The sequence below is a fragment of the Bos taurus genome, chromosome 7 (genome assembly GCF_002263795.3).
Source record: "Bos taurus isolate L1 Dominette 01449 registration number 42190680 breed Hereford chromosome 7, ARS-UCD2.0, whole genome shotgun sequence".
Lineage (NCBI taxonomy): Eukaryota > Metazoa > Chordata > Mammalia > Artiodactyla > Bovidae > Bos > Bos taurus.
Window position 1 is genome coordinate 67,209,851 of NC_037334.1, and position 15,032 is coordinate 67,224,882.

The 15,032-nt window shown below is 40.2% G+C and overlaps 1 protein-coding gene across 6 annotated transcripts in view; it reads left to right on the forward strand.

The window, feature by feature from the left end:
- SGCD (sarcoglycan delta) overlaps positions 1 to 15,032 on the forward strand; it is a 1,117,349-nt gene that overhangs the window by 302,348 nt on the left and 799,969 nt on the right. For 4 of the 6 annotated variants that reach the window (XM_059888161.1, XM_059888159.1, XM_059888160.1 and 1 more), the window contains exon 2: positions 6,487 to 6,602. The exons of 1 other annotated variant lie outside the window; for it this stretch is intronic. The gene's annotated coding sequence lies outside the window, so the exon portion shown is untranslated. Of the gene's footprint in view, positions 1 to 6,407; positions 6,603 to 15,032 lie in introns of those variants that run through there. One more of the 6 variants, XM_059888162.1, reaches the window with a different exon arrangement.

The following is a 15,032-nucleotide window of genomic DNA, read 5'->3' on the forward strand; positions in this document are numbered from 1 at the left end:
ATGGAACAACAGACTGGTTCCAGATAGGAAAAGGAGTTCGCCAAGGCTGTATATTGTCACCCCGTTTATTTAACTTATATGCAGAGTACATCATGAGAAACGCTGGACTGGAAGACACACAAGCTGGAATCAAGATTGCTGGGAGAAATATCAATAACCTCAGATATGCAGATGACACCACCCTTATGGCAGAAAGTGAAGAGGAACTCAAAAGCCTCTTGATGAAAGTGCAAGAGGAGAGTGAAAAAGTTGGCTTAAAGCTCAACATTCAGAAAACGAAGATCATGGCATCCGGTCTCACCACTTCATGGGAAATAGATGGGGAAACAGTGGAAACAGTGTCAGACTTTATTTTTGGGGGCTCCAAAATCACTACAGATGGTGATTGCAGCCATGAAATTAAAAGACGCTTACTCCTTGGAAGAAAAGTTGTGACCAACCTAGATAGCATATTCAAAAGCAGAGACATTACTTTGCCAACAAAGTTAAGTCTAGTCAAGGCTATGGTTTTTCCAGTGGTCATGTATGGATGTGAGAGTTGGACTCTGAAGAAGGCTGAGCGCCGAAGAATGGATGCTTTTGAACTGTGGTGTTGGAGAAGACTCTTGAGAGTCCCTTGGACTGCAAGGAGATCCAACTAGTCCATTCTGAAGGAGATCAGGCCTGGGATTTCTTTGGAAGGAATGATGCTAAAGCTGAAACTGCAGTACTTTGGCCACCTCATGTGAAGAGTTGACTCATTGGAAAAGACTCTGATGCTGGGAGGGATTGGGGGCAGGAGGAAAAGGGGACAACAGAGGATGAGATGGCTGGATGGCATCACTGACTCGATGGACCAGAGTCTCAGTGAACTCCGGGAGTTGGTGATGGACTGGGAGGCCTGGCGTGCTGTGATTCATGGGGTCGCAAAGAGTCGGACACGACTGAGCGAGTGATCTTATCTGATCTGATCTGTGTGTTCTTGCCACCTCTTCTTAATATCTTCTGCTTCTGTTAGGTCCATACAATTTCTGTCCTTTATCGAGCCCATCTTTGCATGAAATGTTCCCTTGGTGTCTCTCATTTTCTTGAAGAGATCTCTAGTCTTTCCCATTCTGTTGTTTTCCTCTATTTCTTTGCATTGATTACTGAGGAAGGCTTTCTTATCTCTTCTTGCTATTCTTTGGGACTCTGCATTCAGATGCTTATCTGTTTCCTTTTCTCCTTTGCTTTTCACTTCTCTTCTTTTCACAGCTATTTGTAAGCCCTCCCCAGACAGCCATTTTGCTTTTTTGCATTTCTTTTCCATGGTGATGGTCTTGATCCCTGTCTGCTGTACAATGTCACGAACCTCAGTCCGTAGTTCATCAGACACTCTATCTATCAGATCTAGTCCCTTAAGTCTATTTCTCACTTCCACTGTATAATCATAAGGGATTTTATTTAGGTCATACCTGAATTGTCTAGTGGTTTTCCCTACTTTCTTCCATTTAAGTCTGAATTTGGCAATAAGGAGTTCATGATCTGAGCCACAGTCAGCTCCTGGTCTTGTTTTTGCTGACTGCATAGAGCTTCTCCATCTTTGACTGCAAAGAATATAATCAGTCTGATTTTGGTGTTGACCATCTGGTTATGTCCATGTGTAGAGTCTTCTCTTGTGTTGTTGCAAGAGAGTGTTTGCTATGACCAGTGCATTTTCTTGGCAAAACTTCTTTATCTGGCAGCAAAATTCGACTCTTCTATTCTGTGTTTATCAGATTTGGGGGGATAGTCGTCATCTAGTACAGGATCTGGAGGAGGTGACTAATGCTACTGACAGGTCCTACTAAAATTTAATTGCCACCACACAGGAGGTTACAACGAAGTTTAAATGCTGTATGACTAACATTGATAATATCACTCTCTGCTCTTTTAAGTGTAACTCCCAGACACTGGAATTTTTCTGGCCCATCTTTTCCTCTGATCAACCTATTGTGTCATAAGAGTTTGCCTATGATTGATGGATGATGTTACAAATCCATAGACCACAAGTATGCTGGCAGATGCAATTTAGATAGTGGATCACAGGGAAAGTACTAAAGCAAATGTGTATCTTTTGAAGAAATACTGATATAGTATTACTTGGGAGTTATCCAGAGTTACAGAATTCATCACACTTATTGAGTATCCTGTAGGTTATATCTGTTTTTACCTGTATGGAGTTATTCATTGTCTTTGCACAGCTAACGAAGAAAGTAATGTAGGGATAATTATTGCCATCTTACATGGCTAAACTAATACCTAGAAGAAACTAAATGATCTAACATATTAAAATAAGCTGAAATATTTTCTCATCATGTGTTCCTCAATCTTACCCCCCCAAAAAAACAACACCCTACTCTGTTAACATAGATTCAATTACTCCCCTTCAGATGCTTGCCCTGAATTCTGAACTATCATTGGTGAGATACAGAATGATCATTCCTAGAATATATCTATTCACTTGCTTTAGGATATTCTAGAAGCCTTTCAAAGTGAAATGATTAAATGATTAACTGCTTAAAAACTATTTTCCAGCAATTTTCTAATTGAAGAAAAGAACAATCCATGCTTATTATCAAAGGGACAAACAATACAGATGTTTACAGAATACAACCTTAGTCACAGGTCTAAAAGATAAATACTATTTGCAGATTAATTTATATCCTTACAGACATTTTTCAGTAACCATTTGCAGTTGTTAATGATAATAACTATTATTGATATCACTACAAATGGAATATAATAGTGCTTTACAACTTTTGTTGCCTAAACTTTATTATGAAAATATATTAAGCTCTTTCCCTACCAGTGTATCCACATATACCTAACATAGTAGTTTATTTAAGGATGGTTTATGATTCTTACATTCACTTCCCTAATAATTGTAATATAGATTTTTCCTAAAAATTTTATTAACCATTATTGAACATATATATGTACCTTTAAGCAAGTGTCTATGGCACCCCACTCCAGTACTCTTGCCTGGAAAATCTCATGGACGGAGGAGCCTGGTAGGCTGCAGTCCATGGGGTTGCGAAGAGTCGGACATGACTGAGCGACTTCCCTTTCACTTTTCACTTTCATGCATTGGAGAAGGAAATGGCAACCCACTCCAGTGTTCTTGCCTGGAGAATCCCAGGGACTGGGGGGCCTGGTAGGCTGTTGTTTTTGGGGTCGCACAGAGTCGGACACGACTGAAGTGACTTAGCAGCAGCAGCAGCTAGTGTTTTCATAGGAAAATTACCCAGAAGTGATGCTGATTTGTCGAAAGTAGTTGTACTTAAAATTTTATAGATATTACAGAATTACCCTCCATCAGTAGTATAAGAGTGTCTATTGCTCTTCTCTTACCAACGCTAGGTATTATGCACTTTGTCATTGTTAATCTGAAAGATAAAGCAATTACGTATCTATCTTATTTTTCATTTCCTTAATTAATGGTGATCTCAATTATCTTTTCAAAGGATTATTGGTCATTGACACTTTTGTCATTATATTTTTGTGTCCTTTTTCAATTAGATTGTTTTGTTTGATGATGAAATTCTTTAGATAGTGCAAATATTTACCATAGGTATATTACCTACATTGTCAATCTTTTGCCCCTCATTTGTCTTTTAGCTGTGTTTATAGTATCTTTTGGGTTTCCCTGGTGGCTCAGCTGGTAAAGAACTCACCTGCAATGTGGGAGACCTGGGTTTGATCCCTGGGTTGGGAAGATCCCCTGGAAAAGGGAAAGGTCACCCACTCTTGTATCATGGCCTAGAGAATTCCATGGACTTTACAGTCCATGATGTTGCAAAGAGTTGGACACAACTGAGCGACTTTCACTTTATTTTCATAGTGTCTTTTGCCATGCCAGTTTAAACTGTTTTATCTATTCAAATGTATCCATCTTTTTCTTTCTTAGTGTATGGTCTTATTGCTATGAAAAGAAAAATCAGAAACAGTCTCATTATATAGTAGTTTAAGTTGGAAATCCACTCGGGTGGGGCTTCAGCAATATGGGAGTTCACAAACTTGAGTAATTACCATTCTATGGCTGATATTTACCTACATCCATTTTCAGTGTAGACCAAACCAGAATTTAATAACCATAGCATATTTACACAAACTTTCTCATTCTCTAACCACTTAAAATTAGTTCTGAAAGATGAATGACTCATTTTTTTAATATAGTCCCTTTTGAATTTAGCTCTAGTCTAAAAAGCTGAGAGTCAGTGGCCTACTTGCAAAACCTCAGGAGTAACTTAGAAAATTCTTAGAAAGTTTCATGCTTTTGTTTTCCCTAAATGATTTCTCTAGTGGATGACACTGTACCTCAACCCAAACCTGTAAATTATGGGTTTTCCAAATGAAGGGGATCTGAGTAAATGAGTCAGGTGAAAGAAGAAAGAAAGAAAGGTGGAAGATTGGCTCTGATATTTGGCCATTCAGCTAAATCTGCAAGTTAGTGAGGCAAGATGAATATAAATGATGCATGGAATAAAATGTATAGAATCTGTACCTGAGTAGTCTCTGATTATGAGCATGGAGTTTATAGTCTTGTAGGCCTGGCCTTGAATTCTGACTTCTCCATTTAATAATTATGTGAGACAAGTTGTCTAACTTTTCAAAGCCTTAGTTTCCTTCTGTAAACTAGGGGTAGTGCCTACAACTGCCATTACCTAAAGATCACTGATTTTATCATTTCTGACATTCATTTCACTGTTGGTTCTAAAGTCTGGGCAATCTGTTTTAACGTCAGTACACTCTGGCCTCAGGTGCAAGTACTATTTAAAAATCGTAGCAGATGAAAATGAGGGAAGTGAATAAAAACTGAGTAAAACTGCCATTAATTTGGCATTTTATAAGCAAGTTCTCCCTGGCAGTCAATTCATGCTGTCTGTTAAAGTAGCCCAACTTTTCATTTTTATATTATTTTTTACATCTCAATCTTTCGTGACTTAAAACTGATGACATCTGAATATTTCTCAGCCGTTACTACATATTTATGAAGAACAGTTAATCTGTGGGAAAGTGGAGAGAGAGAGAAACCATAAAATTTTAGAGCTGAGTGATTTCAGCCTCGTGTATAGTAGAGGAAATTGAGACTCAGGCAAGTTTTGTTACTTGTCCAGCAACAAACATTAGTCACCATGATAAAAAGCAACAACTACAAACTTGTAATGCAGCACTGGGGGTTTTGGGGTGTTTCCTTTGTGTCCATGTAAGGGCGAGGAATGGGTGCAAGGTGACTTTCTCATCCAGACATCCTCTTTCTCCAGACTGTCAAGGGCCATCTAGATGTCCAGGAGAGCTGTTCCCACAGGTCCTGATGCACTAGGTGTCCATCAGCGTCCAGGGCACGGATAGGTACAGTTCACTCTGGACAGATAGCATCACCGAGTGTGCTGTTGAACCCAGTTCGTGTGCCAGACAGACTGAAATGTCATAGTTTGGAGCAGAGAAAGATTTTATTGCAGAGCCAAGCAAGAGAATAGGGTTTGTCCTGTTCAAAAGACCTGTTGATGGTTTTCTAGGAAGAATTTTTATAGGCAATGTTTGAGGGTAGGGCTGCAGGGTACACGACCTTTATCTGATTGACTGGTGGGGAGGATTTAATAAGGTGATGTTCCAGGAATCTCAGTCATCAGTCTCATGGTTCTAACCCATCTGGGGGCTGCTTGTGCTCAGCCTGAAGTTACCGTCCTCCACCTGGGTGGGGGCATTAGTTCCTGTAGAGGAACTCAGAGATACGTATGCACCTCTCTCAAGGGAGAGCCACAACAGGGTCCCCCATCACTACACTCTTGTTTCTTTCTGTATTCCCTCACCCCCCAGCTAGTCACTGTTTGAATTGGCCCTTTGGGACTCATGGAAGGTGTAGGAGGCTGAACCTTTTTTCCTACAAACAAGGAATGGGGGACACAGAAATGTTCTTGTGCTTAGGAGGGCCCCATAGGGTCCTGCTTGGTTTCAGGGGAGCAGTGTGCTGGCAGTACGTATGGAGTTCCCTCCTGGACATAGGCTGCAAGGCCAGCTATTGGCAGCCTCAGTGAGATGATAAGCACTATTCATGTAAACCCAGTAGATGGGATGTTGGAGCTTGCTTGTTTCCCAGGGATGTGGAAGATAAACAGCGGACCCTCATGGGTTCACAGAAGATGGGAGGCCTCTTGAGGTGGCCTGTGTCCCTTTGGCAGCTCCTCCAGGTTTGATCCTCCTATCAGAGGCCACTCTGTCCCCTAATCCTCCTAGTAGCATCCTGATTCCTCCTTTTCCCCTCATCCCAGGATTTTATACCAGGGTAGAAAATTTTCCACTTTATTCAGCACATCGTTCCCAAAACCATTGCTACTTGTCAGTGAGACCACACATTTCCTGAAGCGGGAAATTGACTCTTCTGCATCATCCCCCCTAAGGAAATGACTACAGAGGGCCTCGCTGATGAGTGAAGAGGAAAACCTTAGAACAAAACCACAAACATGCTTGTGTGTCTTTCAACAGTATTGTCCTGCCCATATCAGCATCAGTATCATCAGCAGCACCATCATCATGATCACCGTGACCACCATCAAGCAAATACATTTATTGAGGGCTTATTGAAACTGCCAGCACACATTGTAAGTATGTCATTTTATTGCACAGGTTTGCTGTAGCATTGGTCCTATTATATTCTCCATTTTGTAAGTGAGAAAACTGAATCTCATAGGGATTAAAAAATTGCCTAACAGTGCTTCGCAACCAAGTGCTATTTTGTCACTAGGGACATTTGGCAATGTCTGGAGACAGTTTTGATTATCATGAATAAGAGACTCTTTCAGGCTACACATTGTATAATATATATCTAGCCCCCACAGCAAAGAATTTCCTGAAACAAAATATTAATAATACCCCAGTTAAGAAATTTTGGTGTTGTGTGATGCATTAGCAATTTGAAGAGCATTTTATCATGAATAAGTAATGAGTATTTAGCAAATGCTTATAGTATATTCAGAAAATTATGTTAATTCCTTATTAATCTATTTATGTGATAAATTCTAGCAATAGATTTTCAAATGTTAACACCATTCTTTCTTCCTGAGAAAAATTCTACCTCCTTTAAATATGATACTATTTATATGAAAATTTTAAGCATACAAAACAGTACTACTTTTATGAGAGAGAGAGAGATATATATATATATATGCAAAAATATCACTCACCTAGAGCCAGACATCCTGGAATGTGAAGTCAAGTGGGCCTTAGAAAGTATCACTACGAACAAAGCTAGTGGAGGAACAAAGCTATTCCAAATCCTGAAAGATGATGCTGTGAAAGTGCTGCACTCAATATGCCAGCAAATTTGGAAAACTCAGCAGTGGCCATAGGACTGGAAAAGGTCAGTTTTCATTCCAATCCCAAAGAAAGGCAATGCCAAAGAATGCTCAAACTACCGCACAATTGCATTCATCTCCCATGCTAGTAAAATAATGCTTAAAATTCTCCAAGCCAAGCTTCAGCAATATGTGAACCATGAACTTCCCGATGTTCAAGCTGGTTCTAGAAAAGGCAGAGGAACCAGAGATCAAATTGCCAACACCCACTGGATCATTGAAAAAGCAAGAAAGTTCCAGAAAAACATCTATTTCTGCTTTATTGACTATGTCAAAGCCTTTGACTGTGTGGATCACTATAAACTGTGGAAAATTCTGAAAGAGATGGGAATACCAGACCACCTGACCTGCCTCTTGAGAAATTTGTATGTAGGTCAGGAAGCAACAGTTAGAACTGGACATGGAACAACAGACTGGTTCCAAATAGGAAAAGGAGTACGTAAAGGCTGTATCTTGTCACCCTGCTTATTTAACTTATACAGAGTACATCATGAGAAACTCTGGGCTGGAAGAAGCACAAGCTGGAATGAAGATTGCCGGGAGAAATATCAATAACCTCAGATATGCAGATGACACCACCCTTATGGCAGAAAGTAAAGAGGAACTAAAGAACCTCTTGATGAAAGTGAAAGAGGAGAGTGAAAAAGTTGGCTTAAAGCTCAACATTCAGAAAACTAAGATCATGGCATCTGGTCCCATCACTTCATGGGAAATAGATGGGGAAACAGTGGAAACAGTGTCAGACTTTATTTTTGGGGGCTCCAAAATCACTGCAGATGGTGTTTGCAGCCATGAAATTAAAAGAAGCTTACTCCTTGGAGGGAAAGTTATGCCCAACCTCGATAGCATATTCAAAAGCAGAGACATTACTTTGCCAACAAAGGTCCATCTAGTCAAGGCTATGGTTTTTCCAGTGGTCATGTATGGATGTGAGAGTTGGACTGTGAAGAAAGCTGAGCGCTAAAGAATTGATGCCTTTGAACTGTGGTGCTGGGGAAGACTCTTGCAATTCCCTTGGACTGCAAGGAGTTCCAACCAGTCCATCCTGAAGGAGACCAGTCCTGGGTGTTCATTGGAAGGACTGTAGCTGAAGCTGAAACTCCAATACTTTGTGCACCTCATGCGAAGAGTTGACTCATTGGAAAAGACCCTGATGCTGGGAGGGATTGGGGGCAGGAGGAGAAGGGAACCACAGAGGATGAGATGGCTGGATGGCATCGCCGACTCGATGGACTTGAGTTTGGGTGGACTTTGGGAGTTGGTGATGGACAGGGAGGCTGGCATGGGGTCACAAAGAGTCAGACATGACTGAGCAACTGAATTGAACTAATATGTAATAAAAGTATTTTTAAAAACCTGTAGCAGCAGATGCTTTACCAGCTGAGCCACAAGGGAATTCCAAGAATACTGGAGTGGATTAGTCTATCCCTTCTCCAGTGGATCCTCCCGACCCAGGAATTGAACTGGGGTCTCCTGCATTGCAGGTTGATTCTTTACCAACTGAGCTATTAGGGAAGCCGGTAGCAGAGAGAGACACACTAATTTCAGAATAACAGTTACTTCTGTAAAGGAAATAAATGGAAATCATGGAGAGAATTCTTTAATAAAGTCTTGCACCATTTTACATCTTTAAAAGTAGGTGTGAAGCACAGTGTAAACATTTGTTAAATCTGGGAGTGTGTATGGAATGCCTGATTCATCATTTTTCATATTTTTGGACATTTGAAATAGCTTATATTTGGAAAAAAATGTAGAGCTAAAGAGAAATCTTAACTTTAAAAAAATTAATTACAATGAAAATAGAGCTGAAATGGTATAGTGGCTAAATAGTAAATAGTAGCTGAAATGCCAGATCTGGGATTCAGAGTTAGGTGTAACTGCTTCCAGAGCCCACACTCTCAACTCCCACACCTTGTTACTTCTCCCACAGGAGCCAGTGCAGGAAGAAGTAATAGTGACAGGAGCAATGGGGCGCCAGACACTGTTCTCAGTAGCTGGTGTGTATTAAGTCATTTATTCTACCCCATGATCCTATGCAGGAAATACTCTTCTTTTCTTTATGTTGTAGATGAAGGCTTTGAGGGGCAGGTGGAGCATAAATCACTTGAAATCTGTTCTCTTAGTGTCTGTCATCTGCTCCTCCACCTCCATCCCGGAGGAGAGTCCATGAATGAGGGGTTCACAAGGGAGGAGCAATGTGTCCATCACTGGGTATAATCCTTGACACCACCTTCTTCCTCATCCCCTGTTTTCATCAATCACCAATCTTTCCTAAATCCCCAAACTGCCCACTTCTCTTCACCTCCACTGCCTGCTGCTCTTCTCCTCTCAGTTACAGTCATCTTCCACATGCCATAGCCTTTTGACAGCTCTCCCTGCTGTCTCTCCTATTCATCTTCTAGATCTGAGCAGAGTGCTTGACATGCAGATTGCATCCCCTAATTCCCCTTCCCCGGGCTTCACATGGTTGTTAAAATATGAAGAAAATCTTTAGTGTAAAGATCAGGCATGATCTAGGATATCAGGCTCCTTTCTTGTCCATCTTCCCTTGGGTTTCCAGCCACTTGGCTAAGCACTTTCACACCTGAGGTATGTCCCTCCCCACTTTTCTTTCCCCTTTGGTAACCATGAGTTTGTTTTTTTTTAATCTGTGAGTCTGTTTCTCTTTTGCATATATATTCATTTATATTAGTTTTTAGATTTCACATATAAGTGCTGTCATCTAGTATTTGTCTTGCTCTGACTTATTTCACTAAGCACTTTTTTCTCTATAATATTCACAAGTTTAATTGAAAAAGTAACTAATTAAAGCTTGCTGGAAAACAAACACCATAACATGGGTCCCAAGCCTGTTTTCTCTATGAACGTATCTTCAGGGTGTAGAAAGTGCTTGGTGGGTAGTGGTGGTTTAGTCGCTCAGTCATGTCCAACTCTTTGTGACCCCATGGATTGTACCCTGCCAGGCTCCTCTGCCCATGGGATTTCCCAGGCAAGACTACTGGAATGGGTTGCCATTTCCTTCTCCAGGGGATCTCCCCGACCCAGGAATTGAATGAGTGTCTCCTGTATTGCCGGAGAAGGCAATGGCAACCCACTCCAGTACTCTTGCCTGGACAATCCCATGGACAGAGGGAGCCTGGTGGGCTGCTGTCTATGGGGTCTAACAGAATTGGACATGATTGAAGTGACTTAGCAGCAGCAGCAGCAGCTCCTGTGTTGCAGACAACCCCCTGCACTGCAGGCAGATTCTTTACCACTGAGTCACCAGGGATTCCCATAATAAATGTATATTGAATAAACGAAGGATTAAATGAATGAGTGGATGAATGAATTTGTTTTTCTCTATTGATGTGGTAAGTGGACAGGAAGACAACTCCGCTAGTCCACTGCCTGTGACCCCAGTTTGTCTCTTCCCTGTGATGTGGTGCATGGATCTGAAGGGTGAAAAGCTTGTCCAGAGTGGCCACCAAAAAGAAAGAGAAATATCAGCTTACTATCACAAGTCAAGGTTTGGAGGCCAGCAGGCTAGGAAACCAGGAAGTAAAGAGTGAAGAACTGAAGGTCATGGTGGATGTTTTCATGGCTGGGGGAGGGCCAGTCACATACAAGTGATTGGAATGCATACATCTATGAAAAGACCAACATGTGGCATAGTACATTTGTGTTTGGGGGTTCCATTTATGATTTCATTTGTCAAAGGATTAGTTCCAACATACTATTATGTATAAGAATCACATTTGGCTTCTGAAAAATGCAGAGTCCAGCGCATATCTAGAAAGCAGTTCTGAATCAGTACGTTCAGATGGACCAGAGCCCAAATATCTGCATCAAAATAGTAAATAAGAGTGGAGGTGGGATGGAACACTGGAGGAAAACACAAACAGTTTTAAAAATCCTTGACCAATTACAAACTTTTGATTTAGTGGCAGCACCGGTCATGGTGTCCGTCTTCAAACATGGCGACTGTGTCACTAGATTCCCTTAACAAGGAGGGTGATGTCATTATTACACCAATGAAATGTGCTAACCAACTGTAGTACATAATGGCTTCTACTTCAACTCTTACATGATAAAAATTCATGTTGATTTTGCTTCCCTTGTCCAGACTCAGCCCTCACCAAGTATAAAGATCAACCCAGAACTTTTATGGTGATATCGTCTTAATTAAGCTCTAAAAAATATACCTGGGCTTCCCAGGTGGAGCTACTTGTAAAGAACCCTGCTGCCAATGAATAAATTGTAGAAGACGCAGGTTTGATCCCTGGGTCAGGAAGATCTCCTGGAGGAGGGCATGGCAACTCACTGGAGTATTCTTGCCTGGAGAATCCCATGGACAGAAGAGCCTGGTGGGCTACAGTCCATAGGGTTGCAAAGAGTTGGACACAACCGAAGCGACTTAGCACACATCCAAAACGGTATATATTGTCAGTCCTCCACCCTATAAATGCAAGCATTTCATGTTACTTTTACAAAATTATTATTCAGGAGCAGAACTGTTCCTTCGGAGAGAGTGTTTTGGGGGGAAGTTAGACTTTAAAAAAAAGAAGATGGAAAGTGATGAGCAGAAAAGCTGCCTTTAAAAGAGTATTTACAATGAAGAAATTTCTATTTAAAGCTTGGTTTAAAAACAACAACAACAAAAAACTGGCCTCTCAGATGACCAAACAGATCATAAAGCTGGCCTCATCCTGATTTCATTATCATGTAGCACAGTGTGTCTCCTAGGGGACTTGTATTTTCTTAGTCATGCAGCACTTCACAGCTGGGCTGAAAATGCTGCCCCATTATTTTTGAATGCAAGAAACTTGTGATTCCAGACTCTCCTAGGATTTTAACTCTCTTGCCTGAACAGACTGACACAACAACAGATGGTCCACATTGGATCACTGCAACTACCTTGGATATTAAGGATCAAACTCTTCGGAATAACAACCAGTGCATTAGATTCTGTAGACAAGTTTCTAATGGACTGACGTATACTTGTGGAAAAAACAAAAACAAAACCAAAACCAGACTGAGCTCTATAGTAAAGCTATCAGCTTCTTTTTATAATCTTTTTTTATATTGAAGTATAGTTGATTAGCAGTGTTGTGTTACTTTCAGGTGTACTGCAAAGTGATTCATTTATACGTATGTATCTATCTATTATATTCAAATTCTTTGCCCATATAAGTTATTACAGGATATTGAGCAGAGATCTCTGTGCGATAGAGAAGTTCCTTGTTGGTTATATATTTTACATATGGTAGTGTGTATATGTGAATATTGCTCCCAATTTATCCCTCCCCCTAACCAAAAGAAAACCCTTTAGTAACCATAAGTTTGTCTTCTAAGTCTCTGAGTCTGTTTCTGTTTTGTAAATAAGTTCATTTGTATCATTTTTTAATATTCTGCATGTAAGCAATATCATATGATGTTTGTCTTTCTCTCTCTGACTTGCTTCAGTTAGTATAATAATCTCTAGGTCTATCCACGTTGCAAATGACATTATTTCATTCTTTTTAATGACTGGGTTATATTTCATCAAATATATGTACTGTATCTTCTTTATCCACTCCTCTCTCAATGGACATCCATGTCTTGGCTGTTGTAAACAGCACTGCAATGAACACTGAGGTATATGTATCCTTATGAACTATGGTTTTCCTCAGATTTATGCCCAGGAGTTAAATTGCTGGATCCTATGGTAGCTCTAGTTTGTTTTATAAGGAATCTCCATACTGTTCTCTATAGTGGCTATAATAATTTACATTCCCACCAACAGTGTAGAAGAGTTCTCTTTTCTCCACACTCTCTCTAGCTTTTATTGTGTGTAGACTTTTTGATGATGGCCATTCTGACTGGTGTGAAGTAATACTTCATATTTTTTATTTACATTTCTCTAATAGTTAGCAGTATGGAGTATTTTTTTCATATGCCTCTTGGCCACCTGTATGTATTTTTTGGAGAAATGTCTATTTAGATCTTCTACCCATTTTTTGATTTTTTTTTTTTAAATTAAGCTACATGAGCTATTGTAGAGTTTTGGAAATTAATCCCTTGTCAGATCATTTACAAATATTTTCTCCCACTCTGTGGGTTGTCTCTTTTATTGTTTATGGTTTCCTTTGCTGTGCAAAAGCTTTTCAGATTAATTAGGTCCCATTTGTTTATTTTTGTTTTTATTTCCATTATTTTAGAAGACAATTTGAAAAAAAGATACCACTGCAAATTATATCAAAGAGTATTCTTCCTCTAAGAGTTTTTGTAGTATCAGGTCTTACATTTAGTTCTTTAATCTATTTTGAGTTATTTTTGTGTATGATGTTATAGAATGTTCTAATTTCATTCTTTTAGATGTAGCTGTCTAGTTTTCCCAGCCCCAGTTGTTGAAGAGATTGTCTTTTCTCTATTGTATAGTCTTGCCTCCTTTGTTGTAGATTGATTGACCACAGATGCATGGGCTAATTTCTGGACTTTCTATTCTGTTCTATTGTTCTATAACTCTATTTTTGTGCCCGAACCATACTGTTTAGATAACTGTGGTATTGTAGTATAGTCTAAAGTCAGGCATCCTGATTCCTCCAGCCCCATTCTTCTTTCTCAAGACTGCTTTGGCTATTTTGGGTATTTTTGGTCTCCAAAGAAATTAAAACATTTTCTGTTCCAGTTCTGTGAAAAACACCATTGGTAATTTGATAGAGATTTGGAGCAATATAAGCTTCTTAAGGGAATACAATACCTGCTCACATCTGTGCTGAGTAAATGCAGGAAGTTTAAGATGAATCCACATGACTATTCCTCCAGTCTCTGGTTGGGGAATATTACATCTCCAGGAACTGGATTCTGAGACAGAAATTAACGTGTATTACTTCAATTAATGAGGGCTGTTAGGATCAATATTTGTGGAATGGAAGGGAAAGAAAGATTGAGCAGATGGAGAAGTTAGGACATGATGCAGTTTCAAAGACGCCTCTGCCAACCTCATGGGGAGTTCTGAAGCTAGATTGGCTCTCTACCATTGTCCCTAAGTGAGACAAGGAAACTGAGCCTTTGATGCTCCTGCCTGGACCAGTCATTCATTGTAGGAAAGGTCACAAGGGCAATTCTAAAAGAGGGTTTATAGTTGAGTACAATAATGTGTTCTGGGTAATGCCCATCCTGGTGTTCTCTGCACTGGTGCTTGGGGTGCCTACTAAGGCTGGCTCAGATGAGAGTTATATGATCATGGCATGGACTCCTGGTGATGGAAGCTTATATGGACTACTGAAGATTTCTAAACAGCTTCAAAGACACCTCTCAAAGGGCACTTAGTGCATGGACTGCAAATGTGATCACTAGTTTCATAACTCTTTTTTGTGCGTCTTAAAAATATTGAGCTTATTTGTGTTTGAAAAGAAAGATATGTAATGGGAGTATACAAAAATACTGTTAAGTCGCTTCAGTCGTGTCCGACTCTGTGCGACCCCATAGATGGCAGCCCACCAGGCTCCACCATCCCTGGGATTCTCTAGGCAAGAACACTGGAGTGGGTTGCCATTTCCTTCTCCAAAAATAATTCATCCAAAAAAATACACACACACACACACACACAAAAACATCGTCTCAGAACATATCAGTAACTCATGCTGGGCAGACTGGGAGACTGATGGCTTCTAAGCTGAGAAAGAATTGTCAGTGGCAGGAATTTAGCAGTTA